The 18388-nt window shown below is 37.4% G+C and overlaps 1 protein-coding gene across 1 annotated transcript in view; it reads right to left on the reverse strand.

Annotated features, from left to right (window-relative positions):
• FHIT (fragile histidine triad diadenosine triphosphatase) overlaps positions 1–18388 on the reverse strand; it is a 1052756-nt gene that overhangs the window by 971081 nt on the left and 63287 nt on the right.

An 18388-nucleotide genomic window follows, 5' to 3' on the forward strand; every position in this document is an offset into this window, starting at 1 on the left:
AAAGCTATGGGCAGGATCATGATTTTCTACATTTAGGGTAGTTTTCTTTGGATAGCTCCATTATAGGCACTTAAGTGAAAACTAAGAAAACCATCGTGATACACTCTTCCTACATCTCCTATATATATGTGCATGTATGTGATATTTTATCATACAGTTTCAATAACATCATCAAACAGTTAAGGAAGATACAGGAATCACAACACTCCCTAATTCAATGATTTCCAACTGTCACTGGTCATTGCAGGTTTGAGTAGTGACCATCGTTATAAATGATTTCACAACCACAAGCTTACCTTGAGAATTTTCCAATCCATATGTTTCCAGATTAAAATAAATAAAACCTACTTGAAATATGTGGACTTAAAATAGCCACCTTCCAACATATTCCTCACACATTAAATTATTCCCAAATTACTAGCTATTGGTGACATGCCTGATAGTGTCCTAGATTTTTCAACTTTTACAACAGCCCAGATGGTCAGAAAGAACTTTACCAAATTTGGATACTTGTTTTTAATGGAATGATTTTAAATATGCTTTTAACAAGCAGTACAGAATTACATGTAAAGAAAAGTACTTAGCAGTATTTGCAACTAAAAAATGGATAATTACCAGAATAAGCTAGCAAATTCCTATTGTATATAACCTAAATTGTGAGGTAATATAGGGCTAAAAGTGAAAACAACTATTTATATGTCTATATAGGTAAATAACATTTGTAAATCATGAAGGAAAATGATATTAAATCTGATTACTTCTGTCTGTGTTTATCTGAGAATGAATTCTGTTAATTGCCCAAGTTTAAGAAAAAAGTTTTCTAAGTCAGATGTTAAATCATTCTCCATCTTCTAAGACTATAAACAAATAAAATATTTTTGTTCTATTTACAATAAGATATAAGACACTTTCAGATTCAATTCCATAAAAGATATCTTCACACATTATGCGCAAGAATCCAAAATGACTCATCAGCCAGAAAAGACATTTTAAAGATTCTCTAATAAAGAGAATTTGTAAACGTTTTTTTTTTTAAATGTAAACATCTGATTTTACATCTGATAAGGGGACATTTCCTTTAACATAGGGGAAGATGAAATGAAAGGGGAAAAAAGTGTTGAAAGGTAGAGTCAGCATTGTGGCACAACAGGTTAAACCTCTGCCTGCAACACCAGCATCCCATTAGGGTGCTACTTCTTGTCCCCGCCGCCACACTTCTGATCCAGCTCCCTGCTAATACACCAGGGAAAGCAGCAGCAGATGACCCAGCACCCACATGGGAGCTACGATAAAGCTCTGACTCCTGGCTTTGGCCTGACCCAGTCCTTGCCCTTCTTGTGGTCATTTGGGAAGTAAACCAGTGGATGGAAGACTCTCTCTCTCTCTCTCTCTCGCTCTCTGACTCTCTATAAATCTTTCAAGTAAATCTTAAAAACAAGATTTTAAAGGGGAAAGAACGTCACCAACATTCTTAGAAGCCACAAGTGAAACAGCAGTAGTTACTACTCAAAGTAGTAACACGTATGAGGGGAATCCTGAGGAAATAAAGCAAAACCATCAAAAAAAGCTTTTTCACTCTCTTCACCTGGTTTTAAGTCCAATCAGAACATTTCTCCCCACCTACTTTACTTAAAACTTACCTAAGAACACAGGTAGCAAAACTGCAATGTTGTCATTTAGCATTTCTGATGCTCTAGTTATTTTTTAAAAGAGCTTAGAATTGCACATGCTCAATAAGTGTTCCTGCGTAGAGCAGGGTGCTTTGTTTCACATAATATACATCTTCCTAACAGCTTCCCCCAGCCACCCACCATGTTTCCTTCAAAACTCCAACATTACAACACTGGCCCCCCAACTAAGTGCTTTTAATACTCCACAGCAGGTAATTTACTTTTTGAAAGAATGCAAGTTAAAAGCACAAAACAAAATGAATTAACTGGGTCATAAACTAGAATTTTCTATAAAGTTAGACACTTTATATACAGACAAATTTTAAATTTGTGCTTTATTTGTTTTCATTTATTTGAAAGGTAGAGGAGACAGGAAATTCCCATTTACTTGTTCACTCCCTGAATGCCTGCAGCAGCTATATCTGGGCCAGGACAAAGCCAAGTACAACAAGCAATCCAGGCAGCCCACGTCGGTGGCAGTAACCCGAGTACTTGAGCCATCATTGACTGCCTTGCAGGGATGCACTGTCAGGAATCTCAGATGAGGAGCGGAGCTGGACAGGAACCCAGGCACTCTGATACGGTATGCAAGCATTTCTGTCAAGTCTCCCTCCCTCCCTCCCTCCCTCCCTTCCTTCCTTCCTACTTCCTTCCTTTGTTCCTTATCACCTGCTAGTTTTTGTTTAATTTTTATTTATTTTTTTACTCCATCCAGCTGTATTTTAACTACTGCTTCAAACACCCTTCCAGAAACTCCTTAAATTTGGAAGTGCCTTGGAGATGAAGAAATAATGTCGCATCAGAGGCATGATCTGCCCCAGGCCTCCTAAAAGGAGGAAGACTAGACTCGTGCTCCACACCCTCAGCCCAGGGTTCAATCTGTTACCCCCAGGTTTTCCCTTGTCCTCTCCTCCCGCCACTTGATCTCCCTGACAAAAGTCTCACTTACTAGAGTCTCCTGCTCAAAGTAACATGGATTTGCCAATAAATAAATAATAGACCATGAAATATAGATTCTAATTAACTGCCTCTGATATCTGTATAACTTTTTAAGTCTCCCAGAAACTGATTCCAGCAGTATGTGTTATTTATTTACGGCCAACATTTGTTCCAAAAATAGCTTGATAAATTTTACAAGAACACATAGACTATAGCCAGCTGAAAATAAATTCAGTGGGGGAAATTATTGTCATGCGGGAATCCTTGCAAAAGGGGAAAAAAGAAAAGGAAAAAGGAATCCTATCTAAAGTGGCTGTAGTAGGATCTCATAAAAGGTGGCAAAAGTCTCAGTATTCCAGCAGGAGTCTCTCAGATGAACTTTCAAATATCAATAAAGCAACTTAGACATCTGGTGGTTTAATAGCAAATATAAGCAATGCAGTCACAGTGACCCAACAGAGGTCACTGTGGGTTGAAAAGAAGCATCTCCCAGAGTTTCCAGGGATGGATGAGGCATGCAATTTCTTTTAAAATGTCTTCATATGCACAGCTTGGATTTCTAAAGCAAGTCATTCCTAAGCCTTTCAAGGTTAGGAAAGAAAACAGAAAAAAAAAAAAATGAGGAAGGAACAAAGAAGAGATGTGCGCAGATTGGGGAATGAGGGGAGTGGGAACCACTACAGGCTGATGTCAACCTAGGCATCACTTTAAAACCTGAAAATAATTCATTACATAATTGGAAGTTCAAATTCATACATCACTTGGACTCAATTGTGCTTTTGTTATGTTATAATGCAATATAGTGTAAATCAATTGGCTCAGAATTTAGAATTAGAGCCCAATTACCTGTGTAAGGGAATCATAAATCCAACTTGTATTTTCCTAACAAGGTTAACAACTCGTGATGCCAGTTTAAACTCAGGAAAATCAATTTTCTGAGCTTAAGAACAATTGTGCATGGTATTTTATCATCCCGGTCTAGTGTACCAGGTGGAAAATTTTATCATCCTGGTCTAGTGTACCAGGTGGAAAATCTGAGGGTAGGTGTGCACTGTTTGGCACCAGGGTAGAAGCCTACAAAAAATACATCTAGGGCACTCAATACTACTCAAAGCACCAATTACAAGCCAGGTAAACGGGAATGATGACACATGTATGGGTCTGGGACACCTGTAATTTGATGAAGTGTCACAGGAATAAGGGCCAAACACTCCTCCAGCTCTTTTTATCAGGAAAATTTTGTCTTGCTAAAGAAGTAAGATGTAATGATAAACACGGAGAGAGTCTGAACCCCAACTAACAGTTCACCAAAACCCGGCTTTTCTTAATCAGGTCACACCTGCATTAAGCCAGACAAATCCCTTCTCAAGTGCACATTGTTGATCTCTTCAATTGGAAACAGCTGAGGACTTGCTCTATGAAAAGAGGAGTGCAGAGGAATAAAGCTGGGGACAGTGGCAGACAAATAAATTATTAAATGGTACAATGGGTATGAAGAAAAGTTTAGCATCGTATATGCATATATGTATGTGTGTGTGAATAGATGGATATGTATAAGGATATTTTCAAAAATTCATAGGAAATGGAGCTAGAAGTTAAGTCTATTTTAGTGCAAAATGATTTTGAAATCCATGCATTCTTTTTTATAATGTATATTTTCTATGAACATTTTAAAGGTTCCACATATTTGCATCAAAATAAAATTATAATTTAATTCCACTTTCCATGAACTTTCAGAATTATCCTTACATAAACACATATACACATATATATATCATACATTTCTGATACAGACATCCATTTCCTATAATTTTTCTCAAGAAATAGTTGAAGAAGGGTGCAGGGACATAGCAAGTTCTTCATTGTCACATTATTTTAAGAACCAAATTTGGATACAAACTAAAGGAACATTAAAGGCAATAATTTAAGCAAACTATATTTTACCAACACAAATCAAGCTGGTACTGAAATAGTAAATGATGAAGTAAAATTCTATCGACATAATACAATATAAGAGAAAACAACAGAACACTATTTCTGGATGCAGTAACTGTGTGTGTTTATGTGTGTGAGAGAGTTTATGCATTTGTGTATATTTTAACATGAAGAGGAAGATCTGGGAGAAAATACCCAACTTATTAATCAAGCTTACTGCTATTTTGTAGGATGATAAATAATACTTTCCTTTTTGCACTTTTCTGTTGCATTGGATTTATTAATCTTAATTTTCTAAAGTAGACAGGTATTATTTTTATTACCTGAACAAATACAGCAATTTCTATTTTAGATCTTTTTTAAAAATGGGAGGAGGGGTGCAGAAATCATTTAGAAAAACTAGAAGCCAACAGAGCCTACAGTGCTTCCACTGCAAAAAGCACTAGCACTTGTCCTGTAATGGCCTCTATTTTTCTATAACGTTCCACTGATTGGCACATTTTATTTAGGAGAGGAACAAATGCACCAAATCCATCCCTTATGCACCCTTGCCTATGGGCCAAAATACCTCAGTCCATACTGTGTTTCTGAAAGCAAATAATGTTCTTTCTACCTAAAATACAGCTCCCAAGAAAACTCAGGATCAATGTCATGCAGCTTGGATTGGCTGGTCCCTCTGTTTCCTCATTGTTCAAACAGACATGTAAAACTATTAATTCACAAAGCCAGTGCTCGCTCTCTCTCTCTTTTTTTTTTTTTTTTTTTTTTTTGACAGGCAAAGTGGACAGTGAGAGAGAGAGAGACAGAGAGAAAGGTCTTCCTTTTACTGTTGGTTCACCCTCCAATGGCCGCCGCGGTCGGCGCACTGCACCGATCCGAAGGCAGGAGCCAGGTGCTTCTCCTGGTCTCCCATGTGGTTGCAGGGCCCAAGCACTTGGGCCATCCTCCACTGCCTTCCCGGGCCATAGCAGAGAGCTGGCCTGGAAGAGGGGCAACCGGGACAGAATCCGGCGCCCTTACCAGGACTAGAACCCGGTGTGCCGGCGCCACAAGGCAGAGGATTAGCCTGTTGAGCCGTGGCGCCGGCCCAGTGCTCTCTTTTTTAAAAAGAACAGAAACTGTTAAGGAAACATTCCAAAAGAACACATGCATCGCAGTGAATTGTTTCTGCCTCTGTTTAATCTAGTCTATACCAGGGTAAGACATTGGCCGTGTCAAAGTGATAGACTCAGGACACTGAAGATCACCTAGTTCAAGGCCCTCACTTCTCCCAAGAGAAAACAACCCCAGTGAGCCAGGCAGAACTAAAACCAAGGTTCTGTCACAGCCCCAGCTGATCATGTTGCCTCCAATTGGATTCAAAGACACAACTGCAGCTCCCCTTCTACAGAATCTGAATATTTCTTTAGTTACTATTGGCATAAATCAGACTTTAGACATCCGTGTGAGATATAGAGGGGAAAAAGCAGAAAATCCAACATAATAAGCTATTTGGCTTTTCTGGATACATCAGAGAGAAACTTTCAATAATGGAAAACACTTCATCTACTACTTTATACAGTGCACTCTTGAATCTGCAATAGAAAAGGTAAAAAGTTCAGTGGTAAACACTATATGGATTATTTGGTGACATTTTAAAAAGGTTTACTTTCAAAGGCACAAAAAACATATTCACTACAAAATATCTGGAAAATATAACAAAATGTTAAGTAGGAAAATTCAACCAACTAGAGACAGTAAAAGTTTTGGTGTAGTTCCTTCTGCTTTTTTTTTTTCTTGAACGACTGAGATCTTGATACATATACCATTACTAACTTTTTGTTAAACCTAAATTATATATAGGCATTTTACCAATTCATTAAAACCTACTTATAAACACTATTTTAATGTATGAACAATATTCCATAGTTTGAATGTGCCAAATATTTAGTTTTTTCTTTATGTTTATAACTTAGTTTTTCTATTACACGTAATGCTATAATCAGCATTTTAAGAAAGAAACCTTGATCTTGATTTCATAATTTCTTAACTTCCTTTCCTAAAACACAGCATCACTAGATTAAATACATTAAAAAACCATAAACTTTGTAACAAATTTTGTTGCTCCTAACAAAAGTATATACAAGCACCCAGCTTAAAAAAATTATATATATATATATATATATATATATATATATGAGAGAGAGAGAGAGAGAGTTCTCCAATCTAATAGTCAACTCCCCAAAGGAACATAGATCCAGAGGAACTTAGTCCACATCTCATCCCAAGTAGCAGGAACCCAACCACTTGAGCCATCACCCCTATTTTCCAAAGTCTGCATTTGCTGGAGTCAGGAATGGGGTGCAGTATCACACCTAGGCATTCTAATGATACCTCTGTCTTTACTGCTAGGCTGAATGACTGCTCCTAAATGTACTCATAACACCTTCTCAGTAATAAATATTTTAAAATGTCATAATTTTATGGGTGTCATAGATACTGCTTTTAATTTGAATCTGTCTTTGAACAGTTTATATATTCACTGACTGTTGTATTTATCCTCGGGCAGGTCTTTCCTGGCTCTCCACATAGACGCCTGAAGCCAAGCATTGGCTTCCAGGCAGTAACAGAGTATGAGAGAGACCTAGGACCTCAATCTGGTATATCAGGATCCTTCAGCTACCTTCAGCACCCTAAATTGCAGCTCTTAAAGCCTACCATTGGTAAAATCCACTACCTAAAAAGAGCTGCTACCAAACAGTCACTTTATTGTCAGATTCTTCTACACACACCACAGGTCAACACAAAACTAATATGCCAAGGAAGTCTATCACAGAACAGAAATGTGCAAAACTATGAAAACCATGGATGTGCAGGAAAGACACAAATTGGGGAAAGAAACAAACTTGAAAAAGATTGATTAATATCCTCCAGAATAATGTGAGATCTAGTAACTGAAAAAAAAAAAAAAACCCAAGATATTTAAAAAGGAATAAAGAGATAATACAAAAGATCTCTTGGGATACACATGACTGCTTAAATAAAAAGACTCAATAGAAAGTTTGAAGGTAAAATTGGAGAAACCTACTAGACCATATACTAAATACACAAATATGCAAGAAAAGATATCCTATCTATATGATCAATCCAGGAGGTCTAAGAATGGAATAATGGGATTTTCAGCATAGGAACAAAGAAACTAGACTGAAGGAAATTATCAAAGAACCTATAAAATTTCACAGAGGTAAAAGAAGATAAGACTCTTCAAGGTATAGGGATCTAATCAGTACCAAGAAGAATGAACTGTGGAGTGTTAGAAAAACAAGAAGAATTCCTAGTGCCTTGATAAAAGGATGAAAAGAAGGCACTCTACAAAGAAAGGAAGGATCAGAGTAACATCAAACCTATCAGCAGTGGGGCTGGATAACAAAATACAGGGAAAATGATTTTCCACACAGAAGGCTTTAACTAAACTATCCATCAAGTTAAGAGGACAAAAAAAAAAAAAAAAATGACAAACCTGCAGGGACTCAGAAAGTGTATCTCCCTTTCATCCTTTATTAGAAACTTTCCAGCAAAATTGGAATGCAAGTAAAAGAAGGAAGGAAAAGATGAGGGGGCAGGAGAGACGCCAATGCACCGGGTCCAGTAAGCAGTGACTCCAACCCTAGAGGGCAGTGGGAAAATCTCTGGAAGATTCAGTGTAGTCAGACGTAGAGCAGCCTGTCCCACTGAGAGTATGACAGAGCTCTGTAAGACACAGAGAGAAACAATAGCACAAAGTGTGTACGTTTGGAAAAACCTGAAGACAGATTCATGCAAGAGAATAGAAATTCCAGTAGGAAAAAAAAAAAAAAAACAGAAATAACTTTATGAGAAAGACTTGGCCTGTATTTACTCGACCTATATATTACACAAACTAAAGGATGGAAAGATCTGGATAAAGTTATTTAAAGGAAGAGAATCCATCTGAACCACAATCTGAGACCATGTCTTCTGAGTATCTCAGGAATTATCACACTGCTACCACAGTGACCACATGGATCTGCACTCAATAATTCAGCAAAATCCTAACTGAAAATTTGCCATTATTTTTAACTTGGGAAAAATCAGAAAGACCATGCTGCCGACAAAGCAAATGTAAATTAAACCTGACAATGCCAAAAAACAACAGCACAGCTGACTGAGAACGGAAAGTAGAAGAGAAAGAGCAGTAAAGAAAGGGCCTGAGTGGGCACATCTCATATTTCCTGTACAAGGCAAGAGGTATGAAGTAGACTGACAGAACAAGAAGAGGAGGAGTAGACATGATAAAGACATGGCAAGACCAATAGTTATTGAGAGTAATCACATGCTATAGTAGGAGAGTATGAAAAGGCTAGTTAAGGTAAGCTTAATCCTTCTTGTTAAATCAGGAGATAACATAAAAAATCAATCACTAAACACCATAGCAACACAGAAGCAAGGAGCACAAAAATAGTTGAGAAGGGTGGAAATGGGAACTGCTACTTTTCATTGGAACAGTTACTAAAATATTTGATCTTAAACTATGGTCAGATTTTTGCTTTCATGACAAAATAAAAGAAAAAAATTCTAGGAAGAACAAGTGCTTTGTGACAAGCTCTTTTTTAATTTCAATTGTTTTATTTACATAAATGGAACAAATTTCATGTATCAACAAGCTCTTTAACTAAAAACAAAAGTAAAGAATTGAGCCTAGTTGAAGCGCTGTCTTCTAAGCCTCTGGACAAATCTGGAGGAATAGCGAATTTAGTATAACTGAATTTATTTATAACAAGGAGAGAGCAAAAGCAGTGTACGGAAATGAGACACATCATTTTTTCCCCAACAGAACAATTCAGCTTTCATTAGGACTTAATGACAGGATGACATTGTGTCATTAAGGGTAAGCAAGAGGGTAAGCACATCCCCTTCATTATCAAATCAAAGATTATCCAGTATCAACAGAGAATATCCCTTATCCTGCATCCGCACCCCCTCCGCCAAAGCCCCAACATGACCCTAGATAAAAATGGAAATTGAACAAAAAGGTCCCTAATGCTAATTGAATATTCCTTCATTTCCCTAAGATTGCTTCCTAACAGCCATTTCATATTAATATCCCCCAAAATGGAGAACAAGTGCACATCTGAATACACAGCTGGGTGTATTTCCCAGAATGTATTTTTGAGTGGGCCAGTCGCTAGCAGATTGGCAAGATACTAGTGACTCTACATTTGTGCTACCACGCTCATCTGTCTTGCAGGCCTGGCATTCGTGTTATTTTTAAGAGCCCGGGTAAACTTATTACTGCACCTTGTGTTCACAGAGAAGGTTGGTTCTGAGTTCAATTACAATCCCTAGCAGTTTAAACGATAGCCGCTGTGCTGTAATCTAAAATAAATTGCTTTTCTCAACAAGCCATGTAAGCTTTTGCGCTGCAACTTAGCAGAGCTGCTGGTTTTATCTCATCTGAAATTCAAGCAGAGTACAAAAGCTGGACCTCTGAACTCCTGTTTTGATGTCAAATGGCGTTCTTCTGCACTTCCGGGGCTCTCTATTTTCCCCAAATTTCTATCCTGGAAGTACATTTAAGAGGCAGAAATACAGAGTTCTACAGTTTTCTTTATACAACCCATCATTTCGGTTTTGTTTTTGTTGTCTAAGCCACACACATTCACATTGCCTGGGCTCCTTTGAAAGAACTCTATTCCTTGGAGGAGGTGGTGGGAGGAGGCAAGAACACAACTTGTTTGCGCAACACGAAAATCTACCTGCCCTCAAAGGCCAACATCAAGTGTAGGGATATGGGTGTTCCAAGGAATCTGGGCACTTCTGCAAACTCTCCATGAAAATTCAGTTCCTTCCCCTCTCTCCAAGGGGAAAGGAGGAAAAGAAGAGGAACTTGTGAAGGGCTCAAAATGTGAGGTAGAAATACTGCCCTTCCCCTCCCCTTGTCTACCCCTGAATTTTCCCCCAGTGTTGCACTGGACCAAGCTCTCAAAACTGTTTCCTATAAACCCATCCAATCTCAGTGCCATGGGAGGGACACAGCTGCCTCCTCACTTCTCTGACGGTGATGGTTTCTGATCCCTGAGAAGCCTTTCCACAAAGGCAATTAGAAAGGTTTCCAACGTTAACTGCATTCTTTCAGATTTAACAAAGCAACATAATTAATGCTGCTGTTTTTCTGCCAGTCACCAAGAGAAAATTGCCCTTCTACGAGATTGTTCCCATTTACAAAAATAATCCATTAATACATCTCCCTTTCAAATATTTTTCTTCTTTTGAGATCGAAAAACATTGGTGCAGAGTGTGCTTTATGGTATGTGTTCAGCAGCATTTTTCTGAAAGGAGAGATTTCTCTGTGCCTAAGAAAAAGAATAACTAGCCAAAAAAGGCGAAATGAACACTTACTGACCAATTCAAACTCCAACTTAGAGCCACTGCAAAGGCAAGGAAATCCTATTTCTTTTTATCATGCGGTTGTGTCATGGGGGAGAAGATGCACTGTAGCTGTTGAATCGTGTCACTCCCCCATTTCTTTCTGTTCTATAATAACCAGAGACAACGTGCTGGTTCTCAACCAAGGTCCTCAGTGGGGCTTGGAAATGGTGTGTGAAGCGTACTTCTTCAATGTCCCTGTAATTAGGAAGCAATGTGGATATTTGGAGGGCACTCTGAATGTCCTTCAGAGTTCTGCAGTGTGTTGTATCCACATAAAATAGAACTGTCTTACCCATAAACCAATAGATGCCCTTGGGAGATGCGGATCTCAGTGGGAAGAAAGTCAATGCAAATAAGTAAACAATAAAGCAAAATTAACTCATGATCCTGGGCCCTTCAATTTCTCATTTTATAAATCCTGGGCTGCTGGCAGATGATCAGGGACTAAAGCAGTCGTCCAGTGGTAGGAAGATGGTAAGTCACTTATTCATTCAATAACTGTGTATGCAGGATGGACAGTGAAATTCATTCTATGGACAAACAGTCCCTCCTTGATCAAATCTTAGTAATGGTTCTTTAAATCCTTTCAACAACTAGCCCTTGATTTTTGGATTTCTGTGGTGTGTTTTCTGTTCCTCAATTCAGTAATAATCCTTCTAAACTGACTTAGCCAGTACCCCTCATAATCAATATCTGATCACCATCGATATCAAATCAGGTTTCTTATCCTCTACCACCTTCCAGGTAATGTCTGGGTCACCCTGGGAGACTTTCAGGCTCATTTCACAGCAATGTATCTAGTTTCTCTACATCCTTATCATTTGGTTTTGTTGTTGCTTTTCCCAAGAATTATTTTCATGTGGTAAATACACTGACTATAATATTTACCATCTTAACAGTTTTAGGTCTGAATTTCAGTAGTATTAAGTAAACATATTATTTATAACCATCAACACCACAACACCGAAATCCTATACCCACTAAACCATAACTCCCAATTCCCAAACCCTGTCCCCAATTCTGCTTTATAGCTTTATGATAATGAATACCCTAAATGCCACAAATAAATTGAATCATTCCGTATGTCTTTCTGTGATTGGCTTATTTCATTTAACACAAAGTCCTCAAATGTCATCTATGTTATGTCAGAATTTTTTGCCTTCTAAGACTGACTGGTTAGGAGTGACTTACTTCTATTTTGCTACTGGTTTTCTGTATGTTCATAGTTTTTTTGTAGATGTTCCCTTCAATTCTTATATTTTTGTCTGATGTCACAAATTACATCTTTACAATGTGTACCAAAGAATAAACTAATGCTTTAAAAATGGCACTAGCTTAACATAATTGATTACAATTAATGAAGAAAACAAAAGTTATAACACAAATATAAAAGTGGGGCATTTGGCACAGAGTTTAACACTCTGCTTGGGATGCCCACATCCCATGTACAGAGTCCCTGGGTTCAAGTCACAGCTTTGTTTCTGATTTCAACTATCTGTTAATGTGCACCCTGGAAGGCAACAGGTGATAGCCCAAGTACTTGGGGTCCTGCCACTCACATGGAAGAACTGGATCCAGTTCTGATTATCATATTCTTAGTATGGGTCTCTTTGAATTAATCCTGCCTGAATTCATTGAACTTGTTGGATTCTGATGTTCATGTCTTCCATAAAATTTCAGAAGTTTTTGGCTATTCTTTTTTAAATCACCTCTTTGTCCTTTTTCTCTTTCTTCTCCTCCTGGAACTCCCACAATACATATGTTAGTCAGCTGGGTGGTGTCCCACAGGTCTGTTATGCTCTGTTCATTTTTCTTCAATCATTTTTCTTTCTATTCCTGAGACCCACAATTTCCTTTGTCCTACTTTCAAGTCCACTGAATATGTCTTCTGCCTGTTCAATCTCTACTTGAATACCTCTAATGATTTTTTAAAATTTCATTTGTTATATTTTTCAGTTCCACAGTTTCTTTTTGGTTTCCTTTTAGGTTTTCTAACTATTCATTGCTATTTCCATTAGTTCACATATCATTCTCTCAACTTTGTCCATCTTTAAGACAGTCATTTCAGAGTCTTTGTCTAGTAGATGCACCATTAGATCTTTTCAGGGATGATTTCTATTAGTTAATTTTTTCTTTGACTCCTCCACATTTTCCTGTTTCTTTCTATGTCTTCTAATTTTGTTGTTGTTGAAAACTGGACATGTGAATCTAATAATATGGCACCTCTAAAAGTCAGATGCTCCTCTTTCCCCATACTCTGATTGCTTTGTTGTTGTTGTTATTGTACATTTGACTGCTACAGGCAGTTACACTGCTGACGATGAGTCTGAAGTCTAAACTTAAAGTCATCCACACTTTTTCTGAACCTACACTTTTTCCTGGGCATGAGCAATGACTTTCTAATTTCTTTTGTATTATTCAATATCCTATTCTTTCTAGTCTTGCTCCCAAAAAGGACAAAAAAAGAAAGAAAAGGAGAAAGAAAAGAGTACCAGTTCTTTAAACCTCCTGTAAGTCACTTTGGCCAAAGGGGAAGTACAACAAAAATGGCCATTATCCATGTGTGCAACCCTGTGATGAGAAGCTGCAATCAGCAATTAGAGCACAGATGTTTGATTTATGGAGGATAGGGTCCTTTTTGCACACAAGGTTCCCTAGGAACTCTGTGTAGGGTACTCATGGAACCTAGGCAAGGCTGCCTGACACTGGGCCGCAAGTGGCACATGGGTAGCTAAAACTGAGCAGTATTAACAGCAATTTATTATCTAGGCCTTTTCCCAGAAGTTGCAGTCCTTAATCAGACTCCAGAGTTACTAAAAAGTTAAATGCTATTTTTCTCCTGGTTGAGGATATAGATAATAGGTACTTCGTAGTCCTCAATCTCCCCAGAATCCTGTTCTTATTATTTTTATTATAGCCATTCTGACAGATGTGCAATGATACCTCATTATGGTTTTAAATTGAATTTCATTAATAGTTAGTGATGTGGAACATCTTTGTGTGCCTGTACATGATCTGCAAATTTTCTTTGGTGAAATTGTTCATGTCTTTTGCTCATTTTGTAACTAGATTGCTCAATTTTTTTACTCTTAAGTTTAAGAGTTCTTTATATATTCCAAATTCTAGTTCTTTGTGAAATGTGGGCTATTTGTTTATCAATATTTTCTCCCTGCCTTTATCTTGTCTTTTTATTGTTTTTCACATGAGCATTCACAGTGTAAATGTGTTAATGTTAGTAAAGTCCAATCTATCAGTTTTTTCTTTTATAGATTATGTTTTTGGTGTCAGATCCAAGAGTTCTCTGACTGGATGTAAATTTCAAAAATTTTCTGTTTATTTTCCTAAAATTTTTATAATTTTAGATTTTCCATTTAACCTATGATCCCTTTTGAGTTACTGTGTATATTAGATAGGACTTTTAGGTCACTGTTCGTTTTTTCCCAATGGGTATCTAATGTTTGAGCACCATCACTGAAAGCTAAGCTTCTTTCATTGATTGTTTTTGTACCTTTGATAAACATCATTTGAACATTCTTGTGGGGTCTATTTCTGAATCCTCCACTCTTTTCCATTTTGTATATTCCTCTTCCAAAACCACATTGGTGTGATTACTACCGCTATACACTCAGCTGCATTATTGGGAGCAATGATTCGCCCACTTTATTTTTATGCCAAGAATGTTTTAGCTACAGATACCATTTTGTCAAGGTACATAATTCTCTTTATACTTCGATTAAGCTTGTTGATGTTTGTGGAGCATTTCTGGGTCAGAGTTCTCAAGACATAATGGATTGTAGCTCTTCTTCTTTCTCAGTCTAGACTTCCTCTGTCTGGTTTTGGTATCAAGATAACACTACATTCATAAAATAAGATGGAAAGTGTTCCTGTCTCTTTTGTCTGGACGATACTGTATAAAATTGGCATTAATTCTTCTTTAAGCATTTGAAATGCTTCTTCTGTGAAATCATATAGTCATAAAGATAGTCCTAGAGAGTTCTTTGGGGGAACAGTTAAATTATTTATTCAACTTCTATAATGGCTATATGACCATTTCTGTATTTAGGTAATTTATGGTTTTCTGAAGTTGATCTATTACTTCCACACTGTCAAATATATGAGTGCAAATTTCTTTGTAGTATTTCCTTATTATTTTTAATTTATAACTCCTATTTCACTTCCTACTGTTGATAATCCTATAATGATCAAGTTTGCTAGGAGTTTATTAGTTTTTCAGAAGCACTTGCTTGATTTCATAGACTACCTTTTCCATTTTTTAATTGCAGTGATTGCTGTTTTTACCTCCATTATTTCTTTTTGTCTCCTTGATTTTGGCTTATTTTGCTCTCCTTCTTCTTGTTTCTTTCTTTTTTTTTTTTTAAGATTTACTTATTTGAAAGGCAGAGTTACAGATGGTGAATAAGATAAAGAGAAAGACAGAGGGCTCTTCCATCCACTCGATCACTCCACTGGTTCATTCCCAAATGACCACAGAAGCCACGATTGTTCTAGGTCAAAATCAGGAGCTTCATCCAGGTCATTTACATGGGTGCAAGGGTCCAAATAACTAGGCCAACCTTCATTATTTTCTCATCACATTAGCAGGGAGCTAGATAGGAACTGGAGCAGCTGAGACTTGAAGCAGTGCACATAAGAACTGCCTGCCCCACATGCAGCTGCTTAACTCGCTATGACACAATGCTGGCCCCTTTGTCGAGTTCTTGAAGTAGAGCTTAGATAATGATTTGAGTTTATTAATTTCATTATGTATTGCATATTATGTTATACTGTGTTTTCATTTTCACATGTATATAATTAAAAATTTCCTCTAAGATTTACGGTTTGACCTATTGAGAATTTACAAGTGTGATGATTTTCGTATGTTCAGAATTTTTCCTTGCTGTACTTTTCTTATTGATTTCTAGTTACATTTTATCTGAGAACATATTCTCCATGATTTCAGTTTTTAAAAATTTGCTGAGGGTTTTTTGTGATGTAGGTCATAGCCTGTTTTTGTAAATATTTTATGAGTTATTGAAATAGAAGTATAATCTATTATTTCATGGAGTGTTCTATATTTTTCAATCATATTCTATGCTCTGATTGTGATGCTCTGACCTTTCACATTCTTGCTGGTTTTCTGTATCTGTTGTTGAGAAGAGACACCGAAGTTTCCAACTATAATTGATAATTTATTTTATTTTTTTAAAACTTTTATTTCATGAATATAAATTTCCAAAGTACAACTTATGGATTACAATGGCTTTCCCTCCCCCCATAACTTCCCTCCCACCCACAATCCTCCCCTTTCCCACTCCCTCTCCCCTTCCATTCACATCAAGATTCATTTTCAATTTTCTTTATATATAGAAGATCAGTTTAGTATACATTAAGTAAAGATTTCAACAGTTTGCACCCACATAGCAACACAAAGTGAAAAATACTGTTGGAGTACTAGTTATAGCATTAAATCACAATGTGCAGCACATAAAGGACAGAGATCCTACATGATATTTTTAAAAAAATGATTAATTTTCTATGCAATTTCCAAGTTTTTTTTTCCATTTTCAATTATCTTTATTACAGAAGATCGATTTAGTATATACAAAGTAAAGATTTCATCAGTTTGCACCCACACAGAAACATAAAGTGTAAAAATACTGTTTCAGTACTAGTTATAGCAATACTTCACATTGGACAACACATTAAGGACAGATCCCACATGAGAAGTAAGTACACAGTGACTCCTGTTGCTGACTTAACAATTTGACACTCTTGTTTATGGCGTCAGTAATCTCCTGAGGCTCTAGTCATGAGTTGCCAAGGCTATGGAGGCCTTTTGAGTTCGCCGACTTCAATCTTATTCCAACAGGGTCATAGTCAAAGTGGAAGTTCTCTCCTCCATTCAGAGAAAGGTACCTCCTTCTTTGATGGCCCCGTTCTTCCCACTGGGATCTCACTCACAGAGATCTTTCATTTAGGTCTTCTTCTTCTTTTTTTGTTTTGCCACAGTGTCTTGGTTTTCCATGCCTAAAATACTCTCATGGGCTCTTCAGCCAGATCTGAAGGCTTTAAGGGCTGATTCTGAGGCAGAGTGCTGTTTAGGACATCTGCCATTCTATGAGTCTGCTGTGTCTCCTGCTTCCCATGATGGATCTATCTCTCCCTTTTTGATTATATCAGATAGTATTAGTAGACACTTGTCTTATTGGTGTGATCCCTTTGACTCTTAGACCTTTCATTGTGAACAATTGTGAACTGAAATTGATCACTTGGACTAGTGAGATGGCATTGGTACATGCCACCCTGATGGGATTGTATTGGAATCCCCTGGCATATTTCTAACTCCGCCATTTGGGTCAAGTCTGATGGAGCATGTCCCAAATTGTACATCTCCTCCGTCTCTTATTCGCACTCTTATATTTAACAGGGATCACTTTTCAGTTAAAATTTAAACACCTAAGAATAATTGTGTGTTAATTACAGAGTTCAACCAATAGTACTAGAACAAAACAGAGAAAAAAATACTAAAATGGATGAAGTATTACATTGTATATCAGCCATCAGCACAAGAGCTGATCAAGTCACTGTTTCTCATAGTGTCCAATTCACTTCAACAGGTTTCCCCTTTGGTGCTAAGTTAGTTGCCGCCGATCAGGGAGAATATATGATATTTCTCCCTTTGGGACTGGCTTAATTCGCTCAACATTATGTTTTCCAGATTGCTCCATCTTGTTGCAAATGACCGGATTTCATTGTTTTTGACTGCTGTATAGTATTCTATAGAGTACATGTCCCATAATTTCTTTATCCAGTCTACTGTTGATGAGCATTTGGATTGATTCCAGGTCTTAGCTATTGTAAACTGAGCTGCAATAAACATTAAGGTGCAGATGGCTTTTTTGTTTGCCAATTTAGTTTCCTTTGTATAAATTCCAAGGAGTAGGATGGCTGGGTTGTATGGTAGGGTTATATTCAGGTTTCTGAGGAATCTCCAAACTGACCTCCAGAGTGGCTTAACCAGTTTGCATTCCCACCAACAGTGGGTTAGTGTCCCTTTTTCCCCACATCCTCTCCAGCATCTGTTGTTGGTTGATTTCTGAATGTGGGCCATTCTAACCGGGGTGAGGTGAAACCTCATTGGGGTTTTGATTTGCATTTCCCTGATGGCTAGTGATCTTGAACATTGTTTCATGTGTCTGTTGGCCCTTTGGATTTCCTCCTTTGAAAAATGTCTATTGAGGTCCTTGGCCCATTTCTGAAGTGGGTTGTTTGTTTTGATGCTGTGGAGTTTCTTGATCTCTTTGTAGATTCTGGTTATCAACCCTTTATCTGTTGCATAGTTTGCAAATATTTTTTCCCATTCTGTCGGTTGCCTCTTCACTTTCCTGACTGTTTCTTTTGCAGTACAGAAACTTCTC

This window comes from Lepus europaeus, chromosome 9, assembly GCF_033115175.1.
Source record: "Lepus europaeus isolate LE1 chromosome 9, mLepTim1.pri, whole genome shotgun sequence".
Classification (NCBI taxonomy): Eukaryota; Metazoa; Chordata; class Mammalia; order Lagomorpha; family Leporidae; genus Lepus; species Lepus europaeus.